Source organism: Falco cherrug, chromosome 13 (genome assembly GCF_023634085.1).
Source record: "Falco cherrug isolate bFalChe1 chromosome 13, bFalChe1.pri, whole genome shotgun sequence".
NCBI lineage: Eukaryota > Metazoa > Chordata > Aves > Falconiformes > Falconidae > Falco > Falco cherrug.
In genome coordinates, this window is record NC_073709.1 from 1,034,635 (window position 1) to 1,061,475 (window position 26,841).

General features: G+C 48.0%; 1 pseudogene; it reads right to left on the bottom strand.

Annotated features, from left to right (window-relative positions):
• Nucleotides 1-7,827: 7,827 nt before the first annotated feature.
• The window catches only part of LOC129737285 (hydrocephalus-inducing protein homolog), a 61,359-nt pseudogene continuing 42,345 nt past the window's right edge, over nucleotides 7,828-26,841 (bottom strand).

Here is a 26,841-nt window from a genome sequence, read left to right on the forward strand (position 1 = left end):
GATGTCAGCCTTAGCAGCCACATAAAACATCTCCGAGAAGACAGCATGACAAAGAACAAGTAGGAAATGACCTAAGAATGATGCTTTTTCCTTTCTGCAGGGAGAGCAAACACTTCCATCAGTCCATAACAAGCCTTTGGCACTTGTCAATACGGCAAAAATCAGGCACTTAGGGAGGCAGGAAAAGAAGATGACAATGGAGCAAGGAGGAGAAACAGCCACTTTTGTCAGCAGGTTACATCAGCCCCCAGCTAAGCTGCAACAGCTCCTTCATGTTGACTCATTCCTCCAGTCTTTTTTTACCCAAGACAGACACAAATCCTCCCCTTGCTGGATCCAGAGGATTCCCTAACACGCTGGGCTGCCTGGCAGCTGGGAAAGCAATCTGACAGGGAAAAGCACACCCGACAGACACAGGATTTGACAGTGTGAGCACAGGACGACACACTGGTCCCAAGGGTCGCAGATCTGCAGACACCCTGGCAAGCAGGGATAAGCCAACCGAGGACGCAGGTATGCAGTCCCTACACCCCTCTTCCAACCCAAAAAGCCCTGTCTCAACACACAGATTTGGCGGGTTTTTACTTATTTTCTTCTGGTGGCAGAGATACTCCCTCCCTGCTGCTCCCTGCAACTGAGAATAGAACAGACACAACTCACCCAGCAGAGAGGAGAGGGGTACAGGGAAGCTGGTGCCTGAGGGGGACTGCAAGGAATTCCTGAAGTCACTATCCCAAAGTGAAGTTCACCACAAATCATGCTGGCTTGCTCAGGTAATGATCTTGTCTCCCACAAAGCCAGCAGCAAGCTTGCCTTAACAGGAAGAGCAATTATCACTCGAGGGTTAAGAGTACCACCGGGGTGGCAGCACGGCCACCTGCATTACAGCATTTTCCTTTTCTGTTTCAAACAAGACACCAGCCTTTCGTTTGCCCTGTTGCCGCCCCTTAAATTAACCTCATTCAGTTTGTCAGGCTGTCCGTCAGTCTGCATAACATTCCCGATGCAACGCTCCTGTGAAAATTTCAGTCGATAACTCGCCCTTTCAAGTGGAGACCATGATCTCTGAGCCTCACAGCCACCGTTTGCAGATTGGCCAACAAATGGGAGACAGGGAAATGACGGCTCACCCCCCTGCAGCAACCTCCAAGCAGGAATCAGAGCAGCGGCTTTGGCGCTTTAGAGGACACAAGGCTTGGGTTCAGGGACATGGGGGAATGAAGGATGCCCGTGTCACCCATCAGCTGGGCTAAGGCACAGCGCAGCCTGCTCCGCTCTCAGGTGGACACGTGCACGTCACCCTGACACCCGACTGCATCTCAGGCTTTATCTCCACAATTATTCAGTCCCCTCTGCTTCCCGTCAAGGAGCTGCCAGGCAGCGTAAAGCAGCCAAGGGCAAAACTTCAACTGGGGCAGCAAAAGAGCGGCAGAGCAGGCAGCTGCTGAGGGCCAGGGCGCAGCTCGGGCACATCTCGCCCACGCCCGCGCTGCTCCCATCAGGCAGCCTCAGCAGCACCGTGCCCGGAGTCTGTCTGAAGAGCCTTTGGTGAAGCGGCTGACGGAGCAGGTTCCCAGGACCTGCCTCCTGGCACGTCTCCATGAGAGCAGCAGCTGCCCTGAAAAGCAGAGATGCTCACCATGGGGGAACTCAGCCCCGTGGAGTCAGCAGGGGGGATCATCACACACACAGAGTCACAGAGCGGCTGGGGCTGGCGAGACCTCTGGAGATCATCTGGTCCAAGCCACTGCTCAAGCAGAGCCCGTCTTTATTGCAGGGAAAGAAACCGTCCCTGAGCCGCCTCGTATTACTGCTCTAGTGACTGATCAGCCCCAGGACTGGCAGAGATGGCGGTGAAGCACGACAGGCTTTATTGCCCAGTCCCATGGGTTAGGGCCCTGAGGCAACGGAGGGGCAGATGTACCCTGCAAGCCCCCCGGCTACACCGCGAGCTGCCCGGGGAGGAGGGAGGCATTGCACCGGGGCAGCAGGACCCGAACAGCTCTGCGGGTCACTGCCTGCGACAGGCATGCAAACCCATCATTTCAACACCAGTACCAGCCATCCCTGGTGGCTTGCTCTCGCCACAGATGGAAAGCGGGTTTTCATGGTGGATTCAAAGAAAGCTGCCCTGGGAATCCCTCCCCCACTTGGAGGTTACCGTTGTCCCCCAAACAGCTGGAAAAGCAGCAAGGAGGAAATTCGCCCCCCTCCCCCTTGGCCCAGGAGGCTGAGCCTGGCCTCTCGCACGCTGCCTGATGCTTTACCCGCAGACCCAACCAAGCCCACAGAGCCAGGCCTGGGTGAACCAGCTCCACAAATCCAGCCCACCTAGCGTGGAGCAGAACAAACCTCCTCCCAACCCTGTTTTTAAGCCCCTCACAGATCCCACCTCCAGTGAGCGGCACATCCCACCCAGCGTCCGCACAGGAGCCCTCCCTGGCTGCACCAGCCCTGCCCCCCCCTGCCAGGGCAGCGACCCAACCGCCTCCTGCCACCTGCCACGCAGCTTGTCAGCTGCAGCCTCCATCAGTTCAACGGCCTTTCCCTGCGGCTGGCCTCCGGAGATGCCCTGCAACGCGACGGAGCCCACACGCTCTGTAGCTACACAACCCTTACCGTTACATGTTTGTGCAACACCACAGCTGGTTGGGCCCCCAGCAGGTGTGAAACTCACCTCACCACAGGCAGGCTGAGGACAAACTTCACACCCCAGACTCTGTCACAAACAGCAGTCTGACACAAAGCAAACGCAGACCTAATGGGGAAAGCGTCGGGAAATCCATGCCCGTCCAGGAGCAAAGGGCCACAGGGGCCTCTTGATCTCAGAGCTCCAAAGACACGACTCTCCGTTAAATACCACCCAGAAAACAGAGGGAAAACTTGTAAAGATGATCCAGACTCATTTCTGCACAAACATCTATGCAAGCTGTCTATTTTACTGAGGGGTGCCCCAGCTAAAACTGCCCCCAGAGCCAGGCTCCTCTCGCTGCGTTGGGACGGAATATCTTGCTTTCTCTCCGAGACAGCAATATGGGAACGTTGCATGTAAAAATCAGGCCACAGGCTGCTACAGACCAGTCAATTTTCATTGGGAAATAGTCCCACAGATACTTACCATCTCTACACAGAAGGAAGCAGGGATGACAGCCTGATTGGAGAGGTGGAGAGTTTTGGACGCATCTTGTAGAACTTCAATACTGCTGGAATTTATCTCACTCAGATGCACGTAGACAACCCGTCCTTCTCCAATGCTCACTAAACAGATATTCTGCTCCAGGAAGCAGGTAGGAAAGAAAAAAGAAAAGCAGGGGAAGTTAAAAAATATGAGACAGCTCTAAGTGTCCTCCTCGACTGGGCGATAAGTACGGCTGTTGGAAGTTTTCAGTGTTGCAAGGCTGAAACAGAAGGCCTGGGGCAAGTGCAGGCTCGGGAGTGACCCCATCTGAAAGCCACAAGCTCCCGTTCTCAGGGGACAGAGAAACCCTGGGTCCCACGCTCTCCTTTCCAGACCTCCTCCACAGTTAGCTCTCCTTTCTCTGCCTTGTGCCTGCTCCCGCTCCTTCTGCCGCTCAGCCTTGCCCCAAACCTCCCTGACCGCTGCTGCTGCACAGCGACACTTGGACAGTTACTTCTCTGACATTCCCAAAAATGCACCTCTGAAAACCAGCACAAGCCAGAAGCGAAGCAGGCTCTTCAGAGCAGAGATCGTGCAAGTTATGGCCTCTGATGTGTGCTTATGTGTATTCCTGGTATGGCATGAATAACAGGCATTAATTATTCATTACATCATTCAAGTGGTGTTTTTTCTCTTGACAGTCAGAACCAAAAGCTTTCTCCTTGCAGAACTGGCACAGACTACTGGAGGAGGAACACAGATCCCTTTGCTAAACCACCTTCCCACATCATTAAAAACAACGAGAATTTGTGCACTCTTGCGGTGGATTTCACTGGTTCCAAACACCTCAACACTTCAACAGGATCTGAATGCATAGAACTCCCAACACTGACCAGACGCCGTAGGATTCACTGGAGGGCACAGAGTACGATTTAACCGAAAAAGAAACCAGCTTCCACGATGTAAAACCTTTAATGATGTCTGGCTCAAGGAAGTGGTATTGACCGCTGTCAGAATCACCAGCCCAACTCAGCCAGAAGCAGCAGCATCCAGAAATGCTCATCCCTTGGCAGGGCACTGCTGCGTGCAACTAAGAGCCAAAAACCTCACCTACCAAGGCTGGGGCCTCCAAAATAAGGAACTGAAGCCATGCACGATGATGCATGTCTGGGCGATGCTGCCCAAAGCTCCCGGGAAGGAGGAGCTGCAGGGAAGAGCTGCGCCTCGCCAGCCAGCTCAGCTTCCCGGTGACAGCGGGACAGCAGCAGCAAAGGCAGGGCAGAGCCCTTTGGGGATGAGCGGAACAACATCTGGAGGATGCCCAGGAGAGCTGCCTTCTGTCAGCCTGTGTACTAACACCACGCATCCTCACCACCAAGGAGAGGGCTTCAGAAACGCTACCCCTTCATCTACAGGGTTCTAAAAGGGACAAGGAAAATGCCATGCAACAGCGTTACAGGCAACATGGCACAGGGAAAGGCAGCAACAAGCGATGGCAGCTCTGCCACCAGTAACGCCAGCGCTGGGATTTACCAGCTCCTTCATGCAGATGACACACGCCAGACTGGAGCTGGCACGCGTTCACCTGCAAACAAAATACCCGACAACGGAGCTGTGGAGGGACTCTGCACAGCCTGGATGAAAGATCTGTACCACGTTCTGCCTGAAACGGTGGTAAAGACCAGGCATCGACACTGGGCACCCCAGCCTAAGGCAAGAACGAGCTTTGAAGTTCTACTGGAACACACTGCAGCGATTCCCAAGGTCAGACTTGCAGCCGTACGGGTAGGATCTGCCACCAGCGCAGGACACGTAACAAGACAGCCAGCTCTTCTGCCAGCCCAGAAAGCTTTGGGTGCGTCAGCTACCAGGGAACTACTGGAACTGCACTGCAACCAGAAGACAGACCTATAGAAAATGCAACGCAGCTAGTCCTTTCTTTAGGCACAGCTACGCTTCTCCAGCTGAAATGCTCGCCCTTTGGGCAAAACATTGACACGTTCACGTCCAAACAGAAAAGATTAAGGTAAGGTCAACTTTCAATTTATAAATTGTTAGCCCAAGCGTAAAAGCTTTTCAAGGTACCTGTAGTTCAAAATCCAGCTGACATTTAAACAACTGGTTATTCCAGTGGGGAGAAACCCTCCTCTTTCGGGGAAGCATGCCTTCTGTTTGCAAGCAACTGTTTTGTCAAACGTGAGACTTCCCTGCAAAGCCTGCATTGCCTGGCCTTGCTGTTGACTGGTTTACATGCACATCCCCAGCAGCCAGGGTTGAGATGACCAGTGGCATCCAAGGGATTTGGCATCATCGTTTCAATTCGGTTTATAAAAAGTTTATATCCCTGCAATTGTTTTCAAAATGTCAGCCTTCCTTTCTGTTACAGAAAGCTTCACGTTCTCGGGAATCCTCTGATATCCCCTTCCGTGCTCAGAGAGAGGACAAGACATTTTAAAACAGCTGCTTCAAAAGTTAGTATCCTTTTAAATTAAAGTTTAATTAACTGAATTTGTTCTCGATTTCAGCCAGTGGAAGCCAGGACACCAGATACAACGTTCTCTTGCCTACACTTTGTTGTTGCTGCTGTATATGCCTGAATGCAAATGTCCTGTAGGAGCCTTTAGTCCAGGAATGCTTTGCCTCACCCCTTTTCAAGCTTGGTAGGGAAAAAAAAAGAAAAGAAAAAAAAGCTTGTGCTCCAGATGCAAGCAGTGTGGAGTCTCATGCGTCTTTGGCTGGGGCTTTTGGCAAAGAGATATGATGGATATTTCTCAGGCGGGATGGACCTGACTTTCAGGAAAGCTTAAATCCAGCTTTACAGAAATCATCATTTCAGCACGGTCTCTTACACCGCTCTTGCTTTAGGGGTATTCAGCGATGTCCCCGTGCGCTCCCGAACAAGAGTTCTAATGAAGCAGCGGTTGCTGCTCATCTCGTAACGCAGGAGAGCGAGAGACCCAGGAATTGCTCTGGGTTTCAGACTGGGCTTGTTATCCCGCCTCACACGTCCGTAATTAAACACCATCTCAGACACTTAGATTTCCACCTAAGAGGACACCACCCTTCTCTAGGCATTAGCTGCTACTTATGCCATGAATCCCTTCTTTCCGTGTCCGCACCAGCCACGTATTGTCACGTTCTCCTTTTCCCTGGCAGAACCCCTGTACACTTTATGCCCAACAAGATGAGTCACACAAAGGCACGCATCTCGCCTAGCACTCACCAGCGGGGATCTTTCATTCCCAAACACTGAGACACTAGCCACAGTGTCCTGCCTTCCTATCGCCTGGGCTTCCAGCGTCAACGGGATCTCCACCGAGCTGTGAGGCTGGATAATCCCACACGGCACAGGGCTGGAGTACCACACAGCAGCATCCTCCTTGTGCTCCTATAAGGGACAGAATCAAAGACAACTTCAGAGTGACCTCTGAGGAAACTCCAAGCTTCTTAACATCCACCACAACGGCAATTCACCCACATTTTTAAAAATCCCTAGGAGAAAGCAGAAAGGCACAACACAAGGAGCAAGATTTGTATGGGCCTAATTAGCATCCTCACAGGGTCCAAAAGCTGCTGCACTCGCAAACGCCCACTCCGGTGCTGGTGGCCTCCTTGCAGCAGCTTTTCACAACCCTCCAAGTTCTCCTGCATGAAAGCACCCCAAAGACTAGAACCGAAACTGCTTTCTGAAGAGTTCAAACCGCTCCTGAAGTTCATATTCAGGTAGCTTCCCGTTCTCTCCAAAACTTTAGGTTTGAATATAAAACAGCAAGGTCTTATCCAAACCCCGTTTTTTTCCTAATAAACCCCTCGATAACGACGTTTGAGGGCAGGAGGCGAACACGACACCAAGCCTGAGGAAGGACTCCATAGCAGCCTGGAAGATCGCTGTCGTTCACAAGGGTCAGCATCCACTCGCAAGGGAACTTCAGAAAGCACCGTCCAAATGTCAGAACAGGGCTGAGCACGGGCAGTGGAGGAACGACACATCCGGGTGAAGAGATGACCAAAGGGAATTAGAGACACTGAGAGAATGTAGAAGTTGTTTACTCCCCAAACAGCATGAAACAGACACAAGGCATTTGTCTCTGCCAGATAGACATTTCCTACCTCTACGGCAATCGATCACCTCTAACTTCTTCTTACTCAACAGCCTCTTGTAAAGGAGGGGCAGCCCCAGACTCCCGTGGCAGAGGCTGCCCAGTGCCCTGCCCCAGTGCTCTCTCATCAAGCTTTGCCCCTCCCTTGCCCCAGGAGGCCGGCAAGGACCCTCCCACAGTCCCAGCAAGGCACGAGCTCTGCGGGAGCCTTCCCGCTGAGGACCAGCGCTCCCCAAAGCTCAAGGAAAACAAGACTCCCGCATCTCAGTAAAAGCAACTCCCTCCTCTCCCGTACCGCTCTCGCCCTGCCTGAAACCTCAGCCGCTTGCCCCCGCGATGGAGGGCACCAGCACCGCCTGCCTCTCGCGCTGGGTGACCAGCCGCTCCCAGCTCCTGCAGCTGCCTGGGTCCTCCACACACCAGCCCACACACTGACTCTTCCCATTCCCACTCGTTTTACAAAATTGCAGCCCAGGCACCCAGTGGGTGACTCTGCCGGGGAGAGGGAACAGCACCAGCAACTGCGTCCCTCTCGTCATTAAACTGGCACCCGCTGCGGCGCAACGGCATTGAACGACGCTGCAGCTTTTGGCTTAAGTCTGGGAACGTTCATGCTCAAGAGAACCAGAGAAACCTGAGCTCACCTGCCACACCAAGGACTAGTTTCCCCTCACCACTCCTGCCGTAAGCCCCTTTCCCATTTGCACACGCCTTCATTAACTGAGCCAGACCCCAGCTTTCAGCAGGCTGCTCGCCGCCTTCCAAACAAATGCTGCATTTTGGGCCAACCCAGCACAAGCCCACCGCTTGCAGGGAGAAGCAGGGGCAGTCCTTTGGAGATTCATTACTCCTCACGTCCCAGACAACAGGCCAATAGTGAATATAATCACTGCTCCCTTAAAAATAAAATAAACCAAAAAAAAAAAGACAGAGGCATGGCCCTGAGCACTGAGCACAGGTGCCTCTCAACATGGGCTGCTTTCAAAGCACGGCTGTGCTCACAGCGAGCTGGGCAGAACTAGCTCGTTAAGCAACATTTCTCATTTGGAGCTGAAGCCAGGACACCCCACGCCAGGCAGCGTGCTGGGCATGGGTACGCGGGGAAAGGTGGCCAGCTGCAAGGAAAGCGCCGGTACCTGGCTGTGAGAGGCACGCCAACACCTCCTGGCCAACACCATCCACGCCCACCACCAGCGCCAGCTCGTATCGCCCCACCGTGTTGGAACACAGGGTGACCTGGTAGAGGAGAAGAGCGTCAGATACTTAATCACTGCCAGAAGCCATCAGCCACGCATGGTGTCCTCTGGCTCTCACCCACGGTCAGGAAAGGGAGCGATATTTTGCCTTAGTTCTCCTGCTGGTCCACGTGTGGACCACTGTCTTTCCGAGTAACAAAACTCTTCTGGCGATATCCGATTTATTAAGTACGCCTTGCATACCAGGGCATATGTAAGCTAAATTAAAGCACAATTCATGTTCTACTTGCCACTGGGACCAATTTTTACTCTCGACTACAACAGCATAAATCCAGAGGAAATCTGTTGACTTTCACAGAATGAGTCCAGCTTTACAGTGGGAAGCCGAGGGCAAAACGTGGCCCAGCAGCAGCTGTGCAGCTCATGGCTGCTGGAGCTTTTCCAGTCCTCGTTGCAGTGGATGCAACCATTCTGCTCCACACGAGAGGAAAGATAAGACCGGGAAGAATAGCAAACTGCTTTATGCAATGACATCTTTCTTTTAACAGTCACCTTCTGTCCCCATCCTTCCTCGGCCCACTTTAAATCAAATTGCTCTAAACAGCTCAGACACACACGCATGGCTTCTGTGCTTCACCGTAGGGTACATGATCCTTGGCTTACAACTTTGGAAACAAAACGGTGCTCCGCCCCAGAGTACCCCAGCTCACAAAAACCTAACACGAACACCGATCTCTTACTTGCGTTATGCCCAAAGCCAGCAGCACTACAGCCCTCCTGCGCACCAGTGAAGCTTCAGCTCCACCTGCTGAAGCACGTATGGCCGGGCTCGTGCCATACCTGGATACCCAGGGCTCCTTGGGAGCGGATGGTCCCCTTGCAGGGCATTATGGTGAATTCAGTTGGCTTGATGTGATGTTGGGCTCCCTTTCTCCAGGACGGGCAAGTGTTGTCTGATATCTGAGCAAAACTGGTGACGCTGCGCTGTCCTGAGCCTTCGCCAGGGATGCGAAGGTTGAAAGTCATGGGAACCAAGGAGGTGTTAGTGAGGCGACATGGCAGGGTGCGAGGAAAGCCTGGGAAGGTGAGACAAATATCAGTTAAGTCCCCGGCTATCCCGTGATTCCTGGTGTGACTCTCCTGTTAGGATAGACCGGTGCTTGTTGTTTATCTCTTTTCAGTGTGAATGAGAGGTAATGGAGAAGCTCAGGGAGGAGTGAGTTGTGACTGAAGTTGCTTTTTCCATGGATGGCACAGCTTGCTTCCTTGGCAATGGGCAGTGCCGTTGGTGCTGAAGAGCTGTCTCTACCTGTGAGGAGCTCTCTCACCTGCCCCCAAACCAGCCCCAACTCTTTCTCACTGATCAGTGTGCACCCAGACAGAGCATTTATTCTGAAAATTCAGTCTGTAAAATCCCCCATTAACTCCATGAACATTCCCCCAGTTTTCAATATATGAAAGTAGGGCATTGTCATGTAAGGAAAAGAAAGGATGAGACCGGGCACTACAACATGATGCATTGCACTCTAATGCAGTTTCTCTAGGCAGGACCCTTAAGGCATCTCCTGTTTCTGGGCAACCAGACTGAGCACATGACAACTCGGCCCACCTCACTGCAGGCAAACCTGATGCTTCCTTAGAAATGAGCAGGAACTGTGTCTCACCTTACCTAACAAACGGGGACATCACATCCACACTGCCTTTGATTACTGCCCACAAAGCCTGACATCACTTCAGCTCTGACACTTGCTTTCCACAACGGAAAACCAGTGGTACAACCACACTGGGTGAGGGGGTGGCTGTTCTGCAGAGGCAGGACACCAGCCCGCAGCTTGGTCTGGAGCGGACACCAGCTCTGCCAGAAGACACCTCCCATGCCCTGCTTACCAAGTGCTATTTGAATAAAGACAGGGAGGAAAACCACCTGCAGACACAGCAGATAGTTCCTCTGTGCCCAGCAGCAGTGACCATTGCCCACCGCCAGCAATTACTCTGGCAGGGAGGCGGGGGTGGGGCACAGAAAGGACATGCACCGACTGACCCACTGCACAGCCCCAAATGGGACCGAAGTCACCAGATGCAGACAACAGCCAGCAGCACAGTGACAAGAAGCAAAAATACAATAGCTGCCTTCAGCTGAAAAGGCCTTGTTAATGAAATCAGATTAAAGTAGGATGAACCTCCTATTACACAACCGCATTTCTGCCGGTGCGTTTCTTGTGGGTCTATTTATTCAAAAGGAAGCAGAGAAGTGGCCGAGTGGTGATGCAGGGAGAGGGGGAAGTGGCTCAGGGAAAGTACTGAGATTTCCTAGAAAGTCCACGAACCGCATGAAACCACAGAGGCATCCTGGGCACAGAATGATCATGGCCCTTCAATCAATCCCCAATTGATTTCACATGTAAACTTTAGATCATCTCAGTACAAAGCCTTTTCTCTGAGACTCGAGATGGAGAATCAGAATCTGCATTTCAGTGGAGATGCTCTGGGTGCTCAGCCACCGGCTCCGTCAGTGGAGCAGTGCTTCGGCTGGGGAAGGAGAAGGAGCCCACATCTCTGGAGACATCACTGCCCAAACCAATGCCGAGCTACTGCCTGGGCTTATTACCGGGCAGGTGATAACGAGGAGCCCTCACAGCACAAATTAACAGCTCACACTAAAGGTCAAGTGGGTAAGTGGTGTCCTCGCCTTGCAACAGGAACGTTCACCCTGAGCAGCCACAGGCTAGCGTGTGGCTCCAACTCCCTTCTCCTGCAGCCCCATCCCCTGGGCCCTTCTGGGACAAGGGCTTTCACCATCATTCTGCCGCCAAGGATTGGGAGGTTGGGGCTGAGCAGGCTCTGAGGGCACCAGGAAAATCCTGACTTTCTATTCCTTTGGTCCTGTTTGATCTCACGGCAGCAAAATACCACCTGAGCAAGCGGCAGCCCTGGTTCTAACACCCTGAAGGCTGCTGTGGAGGAACACAAGTGACAGACGCTCCCAAAGCGCTTCATTTCAGTAAGGCACAGACCTCCCCACCAGCGGTCCAAGCCCAGGGCACACTCACCAAAGGAGACGTCGCCGAATGGAGGGAAGGTACATGGAAAGGGAAAGTCGGTCCGATGACACAGCCCCTGTAAGGACAAAGGCAGAGGAGGAACTGGCTTGGTTAAAAAGAACTGCAAAGTGTTCGGCTTTCGTTACCACCGGGACGGATAGAAGCTGGTCTCAGCAGCACGGTGGGTTTCAAACCAACCCGTCACCCCTGCGCTCGGCACAGCATCCCTGTGCACAGGAGGCAGCCAAAGCAACGTGGTCAGCAGGTGGCAGCTGCTGAGGTGGCTCAGGGCACCAGGGCAGGCAGGGTACACCCCCAGGTTGCTGCTGGCCCAGTGAAGGACCCTGAACAAGTGATGGCTCTGTGCCTCAGTTTCCCCATCTGTCGTGTGACGGGCAGAGCTGTCCATGCAGAAGCAGGTTCATTGTAACTAGCCCTCTCAGCCACAGGTTCCCTGCTTTGGTATCTCTTTGCTGGAACTGGCCTTTCCATGGCCTATATGGACATCTTCCTCAGACCTTATTCCACACTACCATTATGCGTGCAGGATTTTGAGGCACGAATCCACAGGAGCCCCAGACATCGACTGAGAAACGCAGCACAAGTTCTACACAGTGGATGGTGGAATCTTGGAGGAAAGTATCAGCTTGTCACCAGTGCACCGGCTGACACATCCAAGAGCAAGACTGTTTGCACCACCGAACATGAGTGTCCTGAAGCCACCACACCAGCCCGCCCATCCCTAAATTCAGAGAGGTTCCAAACTCCCAAACTCACCAACATCCACTGAAATCAGCACTTGAAGCTGCACAACATTCATTAATTTCATGGTTGATGCCAATCAATGCCAGCTCTGCCTCTTGGTGAAAAAAACAAATACAGATCAAGGAGCACAGTGACCCGTGCCTCCTAGTTTTATTCACAGGACTGCCACCGGGTCTCTCGTACACATGAACAGACCCCAGCCTCCCGCAGGAGGGACCTGCACTCACCCGTGGTGTCCCAGTTCCAGCATCCCTTTCTAAAGAGCAAAAGAACAAGCGTTCAGGACCTCGTCAGGTCTGTTTCCAAGCAAAGAGTGATCACCTATGGTTTGGGCATCTTCTGACTGCACAATCAAAAAGCACTCAAAATCTGACTTTCAGGAGTTTCAATCCCATGCTAATTCTCGATTCCTGGAGCTGAATCCGTTCCTGAGAACAAGTTAGGTAGCAAATCCCTTCTGGCAATGAGGTTCCCTCTCCAAGGACCTCACGTAATCAGACTTAACCTGCCAAGCCCCAGCATCCTACTCTGGATGGAGCAAAGGGAGCAGACATGCTTTCCGTAATAGCACTTGCCAAAAGACAATAGAAAACTGCCTCCAAACCAGCCACAACTGGGTCTCACACTGGGAAACTGCCAAGGGTGAGCCTTGCAGCGAGGGGGGAAATAACTGCCGTTTCTGCTGAGCACACAGGAGCTGTGCTCAAGGAAGTCAGACCTGAAGGACTGCCCAGAGGGCTCGGCCAAGCAGCCAGCCCAGAGCCCTGTGCGCTACAGCCGGTAACAGCGCAGCTTGCAAGAGAACGGGGGAAGAGGGCAGTCTTTATGGCAACAGCCACATCTTCCAATAGTGCTTCTGAAGGGAGATCGGGGTCCTCGCAGAACAGGAAGGAGCACAAGGTAGGAGAGGAACCACCTGCACTCCCACCGCTGTTCCTTCCTCTGCAGCCCCATGTCCCACCAGCCAGCTCATCTCCACTCAAAAGAACTGGGAGTTTTTCCCTCCCTGGAGAACTAAATCCAGTGCACAACCCCCCCTGAAGAGGGAGGCTCGGCTTGCCCCGGTGGGTGGGCATCTCAAAAGCATTTGAAACAAACAGCTTGAGTTGTGGGGCTGGAGAATGAGAGATAAGGGCTGGACAGGGGTCCTTGGAACAAAGGCAAGACAGAAAGCAAGGAGGCAGATGCCATCTCGAGGAGAGGAGTCTGCAGTGGGAATTACTGTGGAGGCACCCCCCAGGCTCCTGTAACCCTCCTCACCTGACGGTCAAGGTCACGGGCTCAGGGGACCCATCCACACTGAACCGGAATCCTTCTGTGAACTGCCCCAGGGCGGTGGAACTGAAGGAGATCTGGATGACTTGGAGGACATCTGGTAAAACGATGCCCTCCTGGGGGAGAAAGGAGAAGCAGGAGCCCAGAGCGGTCGCCGGAAGGACCAACTTGGAGGGGGCATCAATGACTCCTTTGTTAAACAGGATCACCTGCAGCAGCAAGAAAGCAAAATGGAAATACATGAGGAATCTTCTTTCCTTACAGAAGGCTGACTTGTTTTCTAATTAAACTTCTACAAAAGGCAGAAGATGCTGTGTGCTGCTGCTTGGCTGAAGCCAAAGAAAACACAACAGGACAGTTTCTGCCTTTGGGTTTTTGCATGCAAAAAACCCCAGTGATAACTTCACATAAACAGAGTCACTCTGGGTTTATTCCACTGACACAGAGCAGTCCGCTTGGACTTGCAGGGCTGAGGATGTGCTCAGCATCACCAAGGCGATGCAGACCTGCCCCAAAGAGCAGCAAAGGGCGGTCGCAGCATTACAGCGAATCGTCACCTAACTGCTCCCGCTCCAGATGAGCCCAGTCCTGCCAAGGGCAAAACACATTCAGCTCCCGTTACAGCCAGCAAGTTTACTGGATGTAGAAAATACCTTGGGACAGCCCCATAACCAGCTTCAGCAGCACTCCCCGACTCTGCTAGGGTACGTCAGTGAGGCGCATTTTGTTCTTTTCTTTGATCTGAGAGTCTCTTTGTCTTTGCTCAACCAGACATGTCAAGAAAGGATGAGAGTGAGGGGCATAGCAGCTCCACCTGCTCTAAAGAATCTCTTTCATAAATATTCACAGCCATCATCTACTAATTTACCATTATTTACTGTTCCAACAAGCTACACAATCCTGCAGCATTTGCTGAGATTCAGCAAGAAATGCCCACACCTGCCTGTGAGTATCAGCACACTGGTGGTCACCAAACCTACCCAAAGCAAAGCTCTACAGTTTCCGAAGGCTGCAGGTGAAATCCGGCCATTTCTGTGGACTTATCTACCTGCTTGGCAGTTATTTTCCCTAAGTTTTGTCCTCGCAAAACCTGTCAGAAAAACTGAGACAGAAGCAGAGGTACAGCCCTTATTTTTTTAATTTTGCAGCTGCTGTTGAAAACATTCCTGTATTCAAATTCTGCACTGGTAACTTGGAAACTACTCATATGTTTTACACCTTAATTACAAATTGCACTTAGGGATCCTACACTGAAGTTTACCTCCAGTCTGGCTACTTAATACAGCACTTGGAGTATCATCTACTTATTCACATTTTCTCCAGTAATGAAACCAACACATTGATATATATAGAATCAATAAAGAATCAGCATTAAAAAATGCATACATACAGTGCACAATATTTTGGCAAGAAAACACCTTAACGTGTCCTTCCCTGCAACAGTCAAGCTTTTGAAAGTGTCTGGCACCATGTACTGCCTCATTTTCTACCACCTCCAGTTGCTGTATCTTGGGGGTTTTTTTGGTTGGTTTTTTTTTGAGAAAACTTGCCACCATCGGCGGGGGGAGGCAAATACCCAGAAAGCTCCTTTGCTTCATTTCCAGAACTGCCCTGCTCTGTTCATAGAGCCAGAGGGGCACCAGGTCTGAAGGGTGGCAGGAGGCTGCTCAGCAGGGACAGCGCTCCCGGTGCCTGCGCGGGCAGCTCTGCGCGGGGAGGCTGCCCGGCTTCCCTCCGGCACCAGGAGCCAGCAAGTTGCGCTTCACTGAAAGGTGTTTGCAACGGACTCGAGTCGGAACACAACACCTTTGTTCCAGCTGCTTTTTAACCGCCAGGGTACCAGGGCGCAGTGCATCTAGGGCTGAAACAAAAGCCTCTGGATCCTGACCTTTTTGACCCGGTGTTGCTATCATGTGTCAAGGGCTGGATTTTCTGCATGAAGCCTCCCAGCTGGTCTCAAAGGGAGGTTGCCAAAACGCAGGGATCGGGGCTTTGTGGACAACATACACACCTTTCAGACCCCATCAAAACTATCCAGATTCTGCAAAAACTCCCACATTTAACTTACATCAAATAATGCGTGCACATAACTGCCTGTGTTGCCAGAAATCCAGCAGGTGCACAAAGCTCACTGCTGCCCCAGGGGCCATCAGGATCCACCCCAACCCCAGCAAGCCCCACTGCTCACCTCGTAGCTGGGGGCTGATGCAACAAAAACCTTCCCGATGTCCAGCTGGTCAAAGCTGAAGCGCAGCTGGGGCCCTATGCCGCTCCCTTTGATGCGCAGGGGCAGCCTGGTCTCACGGCCTGGGGAGAGGTTGCCATGTCAGTACAGAATTCCTTCGGTTCGCCTGGATTTTCCAGGCAGCCTCAGAGCCAGACCCCGACTCCGGGCTGGGTGGCACCAGCACTAGATGCTCCGCGAGAAGATACGGGACCCTTCTCTTCCCTCAGCACATCAACTTTGCGGCTGGTTTCTAACTTCTGACGGAGCCCTTGGGCTGGTTTGTAACTTAGCGATCAGTTTGCACCCTCAGAAAGTGATGCTGCATATAAAACATGATTTCTGAATTCCTTCCCATGCACTTAAACGAGCTTTGAAATCCATTCAGAGAAGGCACAAAGCTCACAAAACAGAGCCGGAGAGAAAAATCTGCTGTCTGTATCGCTGCAATCGGAGACGACCGCACAGGAGCTGAGAAGTATGAGCCCAAGCAAGGCAGAGCAGCCTGCTGACAGCGATACCCCAGCAGCCTGCTGACAGCGACACGCGCACCCGAGCGCTGCCTCAAGCAGGCAGAGCATCTCAGCCACCACCTGCGCCTAACGTAGGGCTCCGTACCGGGGTGCTCCAGGGCTCACCGCCTGCAGCAGCGCCTTGTTAAGACGGGGCTTTACGGTCTCCAGAGAGCAGCACTCACCTGTTCCCACCATCAAACCAAGAGCTCAGCTTTGTAAAGACGCCCCACCTGAAGCATACTGAGCAGTTACGGAAAACCAGCCTCCTCGCTACTGAAACCAGATAAGCTCTAAGTGTACTGCTAACACACATATCCCTTGCTGCAAAGGCAACTGAGACCACAAGGCTTACAGCTGAACTCCAGGATGCTGAGTTTCTTCCTTAAGTCTGCTAAGATGGCATAGTGCAGGATCTTTCAGTCTGAAGCCTTTCTTGAACCACTGGAGCAGCCTAAAGTGCCTGAATTCTAGCTCAGATTTTGGCTTAGGTCCCCCTGCTGTTATAGAATTGCTAATAAGTTAAGATTGATTGACTTTATTTGATTGATTATTTGATTTTATAAAATCAATCATGTAATAGAAATATAAGAGGATAAGAAAATATATTTTAATGAAACTTATAGTAAAAAGCAGCTATAGAAAATCCTCTGTACAGCCCCGTACCAAGGCCGGAGGAATTGGTCAGAATCACCTACTAGGAATGTTTAGAACTTAGATAACAGACTTAAGATTTGAGATGATTGTTTATATGTAACCTAGGAGGATGTACTAAAATGTCAAAATGAGAATTTATGTGAACTGGGGAGAGTCGAGTGAAGCAACCCACAGTTGCTGGCCAAGAAACAGTTACCTCAAGTGGCAGGTAATTCCGGCAGGGGGAGATCGAGACCACCGACTCACATACCACCTACCCAAATCGTACCCCAGACCCATTTCCGGACCTTTCTAACCTTTACTGCGCAGAATCGGATATGGGAGGAGAGTATGTTAATGATTTATGGGAAATCTTACGATTATGCATGGATATTTAATGAATATGTATGAATGAGTTCTATACAAGGTGTATGATTTTGAACCATGGTGTGCGTCGATCGTGAGGGGACTCACTCACGCACCCGGCCGTCCATAAAGAAATGTCTGCTTATCTACATCACATTGGTGTCGGTAAGTTCTTCATTCCGAGATTTCGGTAACAGTTTTGGCGACGCAGATGGGACCTCGCTGAAGGAGACCGGAGGAGTCGGGGACCTGATCGGTTCCAGCCGGCACCGAGGATTTCTCGGGGATACCCATCGATCCCCGATCCGTAAGGCTCTTCGCGACGTTCCCTGGATTTTGGTAAGACACTTCTTCTTGTAATTGTAGTAAGTGGGTAGGAGTCCCACTATAATAAGTGTATGGTAAGGAGTGGGTTGGAGACCCACCAGTGGGTTTGAGTCTCACTGAGTAAGTCTGCCTGTCAGACGTGGTGAGAGCTGCGCAGGGTTGGACTATAAGGATCCTTGTGGAAGAGGAAGCCTAGGCGCCTGCCCGTAAGACATAAGCGAAAGCTATTGCAGGGTTGGACAAAAGTGGAAACAAGAGAAACTACATGCTCTAGTGTTCTCTAAGGTAGTGCCTCTAACAAGAAGTTAGGAGGGGTTTTTCTTCTGATACAGAATTGTTTATTGTGTCTGTGTATCGAGAAGAAAATTAAGAAGTGTATAATATTGTGTTTTATGTCTTTGTTTAAAGTAACAATTGTGGAAAAGTGTGAGTGTGGCTGTAAGGGTGAGACGTGCAATTAAGCACGAAAGCGAGTGTGGAGCGTGGATCCGCGGATCGGGGAGACAGAGTTGAATAATTGTGTATTGTACTGTGAGTGATTATACCATGGCAACTAAGTTAACTCGGTTGTTTAAAAGTAAAAGCATGCGTAATCTTGCTGTAAATGATAAAATCCCGAAAAACTCTCCATTGGGATGTTTATTGGCACATTGGGGAGATTTATATGAGGATTTGCCAAAAAGCCAGATGATTGAGTATTGTAATAATTGGTGGCCTCTGTATACATTGGAAAATCAGGAAAAGTGGCCCATAAATGGAACACTGAATTATAATACTATTCTGCAGTTAATGTTATACTGTAAAAGGGAAGGGAAATGGAGTGAAATGCCATATGTGGATTTGTTCTTTTACCTGAGACAGAGAAAAGACTGGCAGGATGAATGCAAGTTAACTGATGGAGATAATTTTGTGATGGCTGTAACTGCTGATAACAAGAAAGTAAAAAGGTGTTGCTCAACTTGTGAGATCGGGAAAGGTTGTTTAAAGAAAAAGATTGTCACTGAGAGTGATGATGGACCAGAATTAGATATATCCCCTCTTAGGAGAGAAAGGAATCAGGGTCGAGAATCTAGGGCACGAGAACAGGCGATTGAACCGGATAGCAGTGGAACAGGAGATGTGGAAGAGAGATTATCGGAGATTGTAATTCATACTCCTGTTTCACGGAGAACTCGGCAACAGACACAGACTATAGCTCCCCTGCGACAGGGAGTTGGTAGTGATGGACCGGTCTATGTGAAAGTACCTTTTACAGCTATGGATTTGATGACTTGGAAGCAGGCAGCAGGAAATTATAGAGAAGATCCTGAAAAAGTGGGCAAGGTGGCAGATACTATAACTAGAACACAGAATCCAGACTGGAATGATTTACAGGTGATCCTGGATAATGTGTTAGATGATACAGAGAAGCAAACGGTATTAAAAGCTGGTAAAGCTCAGGCAGAGTTGGATGTGATGAGTGGAATTACAGGTGGAACAATAGAACAGAATTTTCCATCTGGGGATCCGCAGTGGGATCCAAATAATGTAACACATAGAGAAAGACTGAGACGGTATCAGAAATGGGTTTTATATGGGATTAGACATGCCATGCCTAAATCTCTGAATTGGTCTAAATTATATGAAGTAAGACAAGATAAAAATGAATCTCCCTCAGCATTTTGGGAACGATTAAAGGAAGCTGCCAGAAAACATACTGATTTGAGAGTGGAAACAGAGGCAGCACAAATGCAACTGGCTTTGATTTTTATGGGGCAATCGGCACCAGATATAAGGAAAAAACTCCAGAAACTGGAGGGAGAGAATTCAAGGAGTTTGAATACAATGCTGGAAGTCGCATGGAGGGTATATAACAACAGAGAAAGAGAAGAAAGAAAATCAAGAACAGATTTATTGGCAGTAATGACAGGAACGGTAGACAGAGGAAGGGGCAGAGGAAGAGGACGAGGATTTAATGGGAGGGGAGGTTGTATGCACTGTGGCCATTGGAAATTTAATACCCCCTTAGGAGTAAATCAGTGTGCTTTGTGTAGAGAGGAAGGACACTGGAAAAAGGATTGCCCTAGAAACAAGAGTGTTTCTCACGACCTTGCCAAGATAATGATTTTAGACGACTGAAGGGGACCGGAGGGAACCCAGCTGAACCTCTGGTTAAAATTTAGCTGGGAGATAAAGAAGTTAAATTTTTAGTAGATACAGGAGCGACATTTTTGGTATTAAATACATGTAAAGGAAAAATAGGAACAAAACCAGCCAATATAATAGGAGCAACAGGGAAAGAAGAGAACCAGGCCATTCCTACAACACCTAGATTTGAAATTTGGAAATAAGATAATTACACATGAATTTTTGTATGTACCAGAATGTCCGATACCCTTGTTAGGAAGAGATTTGTTGTCTAAATTAAATGCACAAATTGTTTTTGATGAAGGAGAACTTTTCTTGAAAATACCCGAGTCAAAAACGGGAGAAATCTTGATGACACACGAAAGAGTAAAGGAACAAGAAATTCCACCGGAGGTGGATTTGGCAGTGATCCCTACTGTATGGGAAACAGATATTCCTGGTAAATCGAAACTAGCAGAGCCTGTTAAAATAGATTTGAAGGAAGGCGCAGGAACAGTGAGAATTAAACAATATCCAATCAAATCAGAAGTGAGACAGGAATTGAAGAAATTGAGTGATAAATTTTTGGAGTATAACATTTTGGAAGAATGTGAATCTGAGTATAAGACTCCTATTTTACCAGTCAGAAAACCCTCGGGTGAATATAGGCTGGTACAAGATTTGAGAGCAGTAAATCAACTAGTTAAGGACATTTATCCTGTAGTAGCAAACCCTTATACACTGTTAACAGCATTAAGGGACACTTATCAATGGTTTACAGTGCTTGATTTAAAAGATGCTTTCTTTTGTATACCTTTGGAAAAAGAAAGCAGAAAACTGTTTGCTTTTGAATGGGAAAATCCTCAAACCGGGCGAAAGATGCAGTTGACATGGACTAGATTACCCCAAGGATTTAAAAACAGTCCAACTATCTTTGGAAATCAATTAGCAAAGGAACTTGAAATGTGGAAACAGGATAAATCAAGAGCTGGGCATTTACTTTTACAATATGTGGATGACATATTGATTGCTACAGAAGAAAGACTTACCTGTATACAGGTGACTATCGACCTCTTGAATTTCCTGGGACTAAATGGATACAAAGTGTCCAGGAAGAAAGCCCAGACAGCCTGCCAGACTGTGATATATCTGGGCTTTGAGATTTCAAAAGGACAACGACAATTAGGAAAAGATCGCAAAGAAGCTATTTGTGGTATACCTGAGCCGAGAAATATTCATGAACTCAGAGCATTTTTGGGAATGACTGGGTGGTGTCGCCTTTGGATCATGAACTATGGGCTAATAGCTAAACCGCTGTACGAGGCCCAAAAGAACCCTCCCTTTGCATGGGGCCCACAACAACAAAAGGCTTTTGTAGAGTTAAAACGTGCCTTAATGTCTGCACCTGCCTTGGGACTGCCGGATCTAACCAAAGATTTCCAGTTGTTTGTTCATGAAAGGCAACACCTTGCACTGGGCGTGTTAACCCAGAGGATAGGAAGCTGGAAACGACCAGTCGGATATTTCTCTAAACAACTGGACACAGTGAGTAGAGGGTGGCCAAACTGCCTTTGAGCAGTGGCAGCAACAGTGATGCTCATACAAGAAGCTCGGAAATTGACTTTGGGAAGAACAATAACAGTCTATGTCCCACACATGGTGATAACTGTCCTAGAACAGAAGGGGGGACACTGGCTGTCTCCCAGCCGAATGATGAAGTACCAGGTGGTATTGACTGAACAAGATGATGTGATTCTAAAGACAACTAACCTGGTAAATCCTGCAGTATTTTTAAGTTCCATACAGGAAGAAGGACGACTGGAGCATGATTGCTTGGCTGCCATCGAGTATGTTTATTCCAGTCATGAAGATCTGAAGGATGTACCACTGGAGCGACCAGACTGGGAACTGTATAGTGATGGAAGCAGCTTCATGGAACAAGGAGTCCGATACGCCGGATATGCGGTAACAACAGAGACTACAGTTATAGAAGCAGGAGCATTGGCGAGTACCATATCAGCCCAAAAGGCGGAACTCATCGCTTTAATTCGAGCCTTAGAGATAAGCAAAGACAAGAAAGTAAATATCTGGACTGATTCAAAATATGCCTTTGGGGTAGTGCATGTCCATGGAGCTTTGTGGAAAGAGAGGGGGTTATTGTCCTCTCAAGGATCAAACATTAAGCATCAAACAGAAATTTTATGATTATTGCAAGCAGTTCAAAGGCCAGATCAAGTAGCAATCATGCACTGTAAGGCACACCAGATTGGGAATACAAAAATAATAGCTGGGAATAATTTAGCTGATAGAACAGCAAAAAAGGTAGCAAAGAAACAAGCATTGCAAATGGCAATAATTCCTTCTAAAACAGTAACCCTTCCTAGGGAAAAACCGAGATATTCAGAGGAAGATGACAAATTGAGTCCGTTATTAAATGCTAAGAAAAACTTAGCGGGATGGTGGGTAACTCCTAATGGACAGTTAGTAATTCCACCTCTTGTGATGAGAGAGAGAATTCAAACGAGACATCAGGAATGTCACTGGGGAGCAGAAGCCTTAGTAACATCTTTACGAAAACAAGTAATATCAGTTAAGATGTTGGGAATAGCTAAAATGGTAACTGCAAAGTGTGAAGTATGTTTGAAAAATAATCCAATGATTAAGAAAAAGGTTCAAATGGGTAGACTGAAATCTGGTGTAGAACCTGGAGATTATTGGCAAGTAGAATTTTCAGAGCTGCCTAGACAAAATGGGTACCGGTACATCCTGGTAGGGGTTGATACTTTTACAGGATGGCCAGAAGCCCTTCCCTGTCACACTACACAAGCAAAAGAAGTGGTGAAGTGGTTATTACAAGAAATAATTCTGAGATTTGGAGTTCCTATTGGAATTTCTTCTGACAGAGGTCCACACTTTGTTGCTGAAGTAGTCCAAAGTGTTAGCAAAGTATTGGGTATTAATTGTGACCTACATTTATCTTGGAGACCCCAATCTAGTGGGAAAGTGGAAAGGATGAATCAAACTTTGAAACCACAAATAAGTAAAATTTGTCAAGAAACCAGTCTAAAGTGGCCTCAGGCGCTTCCATTGGCATTATTACGTATCAGGGTACAGCCAAAGAGTGGAACCTCACTCAGTCCTTATGAATTATTATATGGAAAACCATATGAGTCTCCAGAACCAAATCCAAACGTACATGTAAAAGGAAAGCAGGATGTATATAACTATTTGCTTTCTCTAGGAAAAACTCCGGCTGCAATTCGGAGTGCAGTAATTTGGAATAGACCTTTATCCCTGGAAAATTCAGTGCATGACTTCCAACCAGGAGATTATGTCTATGTGAAGACCTGGACCTCTGAACCTTTACAGGAACGTTGGAAAGCACTTTTCCAAGTACTGTTAACCACTTTTACGGCTATCAAGATAGCAGAATCGGATGCTTGGATCCATTATACTCGAGTGAAGAAAGCACCTATTCCATGGAAGATTATCAACCGTGACCCAAAGACTTTAAATTTGACTTTGAAAAATGTCTAATTTTTCATATCAGGTTATGATCGTTCTTTGGATTCCATTTGGGTTGGTAGTGTTGGCAGGATCATGGGCTGACTTGGTGGACAGGAATGAAAGACAAATAGAGACAGAACAAGTGATTGAAATTCCCAAACAAACGGCTGAGGAAAATTTGATGGTAGGATTGATTAAAAGATTTGCCAATTTACAAAATGTTATGCAGATCACTGCTTGTTTACCAATACCGAGGGCAGTAGGTGAATCTATTCCATGGGGAATCTTAACCATGAATCTGACCAAATTAGAATATGAAAATGAGACAATGGATTGTAAACAAGAACCTAGGGAAACTTGGGAATTGCAAAAGGTTAAAGTTGGGGAAGAATCACCAGTATATTCAACCATTTGGGAATGTAAAGGATGATCTGTAGCTAAACCGGGATTATATGGAGATTTAGGGAACAAGGGATGGTGTTACTAGCCTAAAATGGCTACAACAAACACCAGTGTATGGATAACCGAGACAAAATGTGAGAAAAAGAATCGAACCCTACAGGAAAAGGAAATAGTTTGGGATTTGGTTTGGTCTATGACCTTATATTCCCATTTTCAGTATATGGCAAAAACTCCTTGGTGTTTTACCTGGGATGGAAAAGTGTTTTCAGTATTACCCTGGGTCAATGATAGATCAACTTCATTGGGAGAAAAGGAGAATAAAATAGTGCCATGGTGGAAATGTGAAAAAGTGTATGATTGTAGCAATGCAGACTTAATAATTCAAAGAATCCCTCCTTTGGCTGCCGCTTTAAAATATGGTTGTTTTTGTCGAGGTCTTAAGAATACTCTCAATCTATCTAGCGCCTATATACCCAGAAGAGGAATTATGTTTAGTTGTAGAAAATCTACTATTCAAAGTCCAGGACATTTAATTTGGGCATTGAGTGATGGAACCTGGACAACTCATCTACCATTAGATGGTAAAGTGAAACAAATAACTTTAGGCGTGCCAACATTGTGTCCGATTTGGAAGAAATCACCGTTTAGAGGATCTCTAGAAAATTTAGAACTGAAACGAACAAAGAGATCTGAGACAAATGATGATACTTGGAATGAACCATCTACAGGAGTGAAAATTGGCTGGGCAATTGAATCACTTTTAAATCCTATAGCATCATATAGAAACAGAGCATGGCTTTATAAGTTAACTGGTCAAGTGGAAAAATTAGCAAACGTTACCAAAAAGGGGTTTAAGGAATTGAATATACAATTACAGGCGACCTCTAGAATGACTTTACAAAATAGAATGGCACTAGATATGCTCCTACTTAAAGAACATGGAGTATGTGGATATCTCAAAGATAAACTGGACCACTGTTGCATCCCCATTTCAAATGTCACACAAGATGTGGAACATGATTTGGATTTATTAGATAAAATTGAAAAAGAAACAGAATCAATTCAAGAAGATATGTCAGAAGACTGGTTAGGGAAAATTTTTAACAAATTAGGAAGGAACTTGAGCTCTTGGATACAATCCCTAATCAAAACTTTGTTTCTGTTACTGATTGTCTTTTTGATGATCATGTTGGTATATGCATGTTTGAAGAAGCAGTTTACCAATAGAATTGCAATCAATCGTATGATCATGAGAGAAGTACCAACCAGTCCACCAAGGTATAGCCCACCACCAAAATATGTTGAAACAAATGATATGTAAATAATGTGAAAGTATTGAAATAATGATTTTCAACACTTTCAAAGGGGGGAAATGTTATAGATTTGCTAATAAGTTAAGATTGATTGACTTTATTTGATTGATTATTTGATTTTATAAAATCAATCATGTAATAGAAATATAAGAGGATGGGGAAATGTTATAGATTTGCTAATAAGTTAAGATTGACTTTATTTGATTGATTATTTGATTTTATAAAATCAATCATGTAATAGAAATATAAGAGGATAAGAAAATATATTTAAATGAAACTTACAGTTATAGTAAAAAGCGGCTATAGAAAATCCTCTGTACAGCCCCGTACCAAGGCCGGAGGAATTGGTCAGAATCACCTACTAGGAATGTTTAGAACTTAGATAACAGACTTAAGATTTGAGATGATTGTTTATATGTAACCTAGGAGGATGTACTAAAATGTCAAAATGAGAATTTATGTGAACTGGGAAGAGTCGAGTGAAGCAACCCATAGTTGCCGGCCAAGAAACAGTTACCTCAAGTGGCAGGTAATTCCGGCAGGGGGAGATCGAGACCACCGACTCACATACCACCTACCCAAATCGTACCCCAGACCCATTTCCGGACCTTTCTAACCTTTACTGCGCAGAATCGGGTACGAGAGGAGAGTATGTTAATGATTTATGGGAAATCTTACGATTATGCATGGATATTTAATGAATATGTATGAATGAGTTCTATACAAGGTGTATGATTTTGAACCATGGTGTGCGTCAATCGTGAGGGGACTCGCTCACGCACCCGGCCGTCCATAAAGAAATGTCTGCTTATCTACATCACATTGGTGTCGGTAAGTTCTTCATTCCGAGATTTTGGTAACACTGCCATCCCATTCTACTCTTGTACGGAAAGCGAGTAGCACAAGGAGCAGAAGATAGCCCCAGAAGTTGTACACAACCGTCACTGTGGCTTTTGTGCAAAACTATTCCTCTATCCTTTGAGCTCCTTTTGTGTGACACCCACCATTAACTAAAGCTTAGGGACTGAAAGTTGATTTCTTTTTTTATAAAAGTCTGCTGCTTAGTCATTCCAGAATGTCCAAACCAACTTCTTACTGCAAAGAGCAGCCCACGTGTGACTAGATCACAACTTGGAAAAAACCCTCCTGGAACAGCCTTTTCAGTGATCCCTGACTTTGGGCTTGCAACCGTGGCACGGGGATGTTTGATCACATCCAAAGCCAGAAAGGAAGAGCTAGGGAGCTTTTGCTGAATTCAGTGGTTTTTCAGTGGATCCAGCCGAAGCCCAGCTGACAGCAGAGATGAGTTACACTTCACAGCTCAGGCACGCATCAGAGGGCTGTGTACTTCTATTGCACAGACACCCGAAAAGAGGCAGTACTGGGTGCTCGCTGTTCAGAAGATTTTTCCATCTTGCATCACATGTGGCCTAATTTTCATTAAAAACTTGATGTTCTAAACCATCAAAGCTCTTAGGAAATGACAAAGATTTCCAAGGGACAAGTTTTGCCCATAATCATGGGTGAGGCATGCCCCACGGCCACTATCATCAAAAAAAATCAGTGGCCATTCTTTCCCTTCTGCAGCAGGCCCTCAGCCTCTCCTGGAAGGTCTGCGGAAGCTATCCTTTCTTCTGCCCCTACATTGATGCTGGAACTTTAGGAAACCCTGGGAGTTTTATGCTCTCTCCTTCCAGGTGAACCTCAGAGAGTGCTCTCCTGAAAGGAGGAGGAGCAGAGTAAAATACAGACCATTCAGGACAGCCGAGAGAAAAAGAAAGAAAAAAGAGAGTATGTCCCGCTCCTCGCTAGCAGCTGGGGCTTCCAGGAGCACCCAGCCGCTGGCCAAGGCCTGGGTGCCCCGGGCTGGGACCGTGTGATGCCCCCACCACAGCATGTCCCAGAGCACATGGACCAGGGCATGGAGGGGCCGCAGCCTCCTTGTCCTCAGTC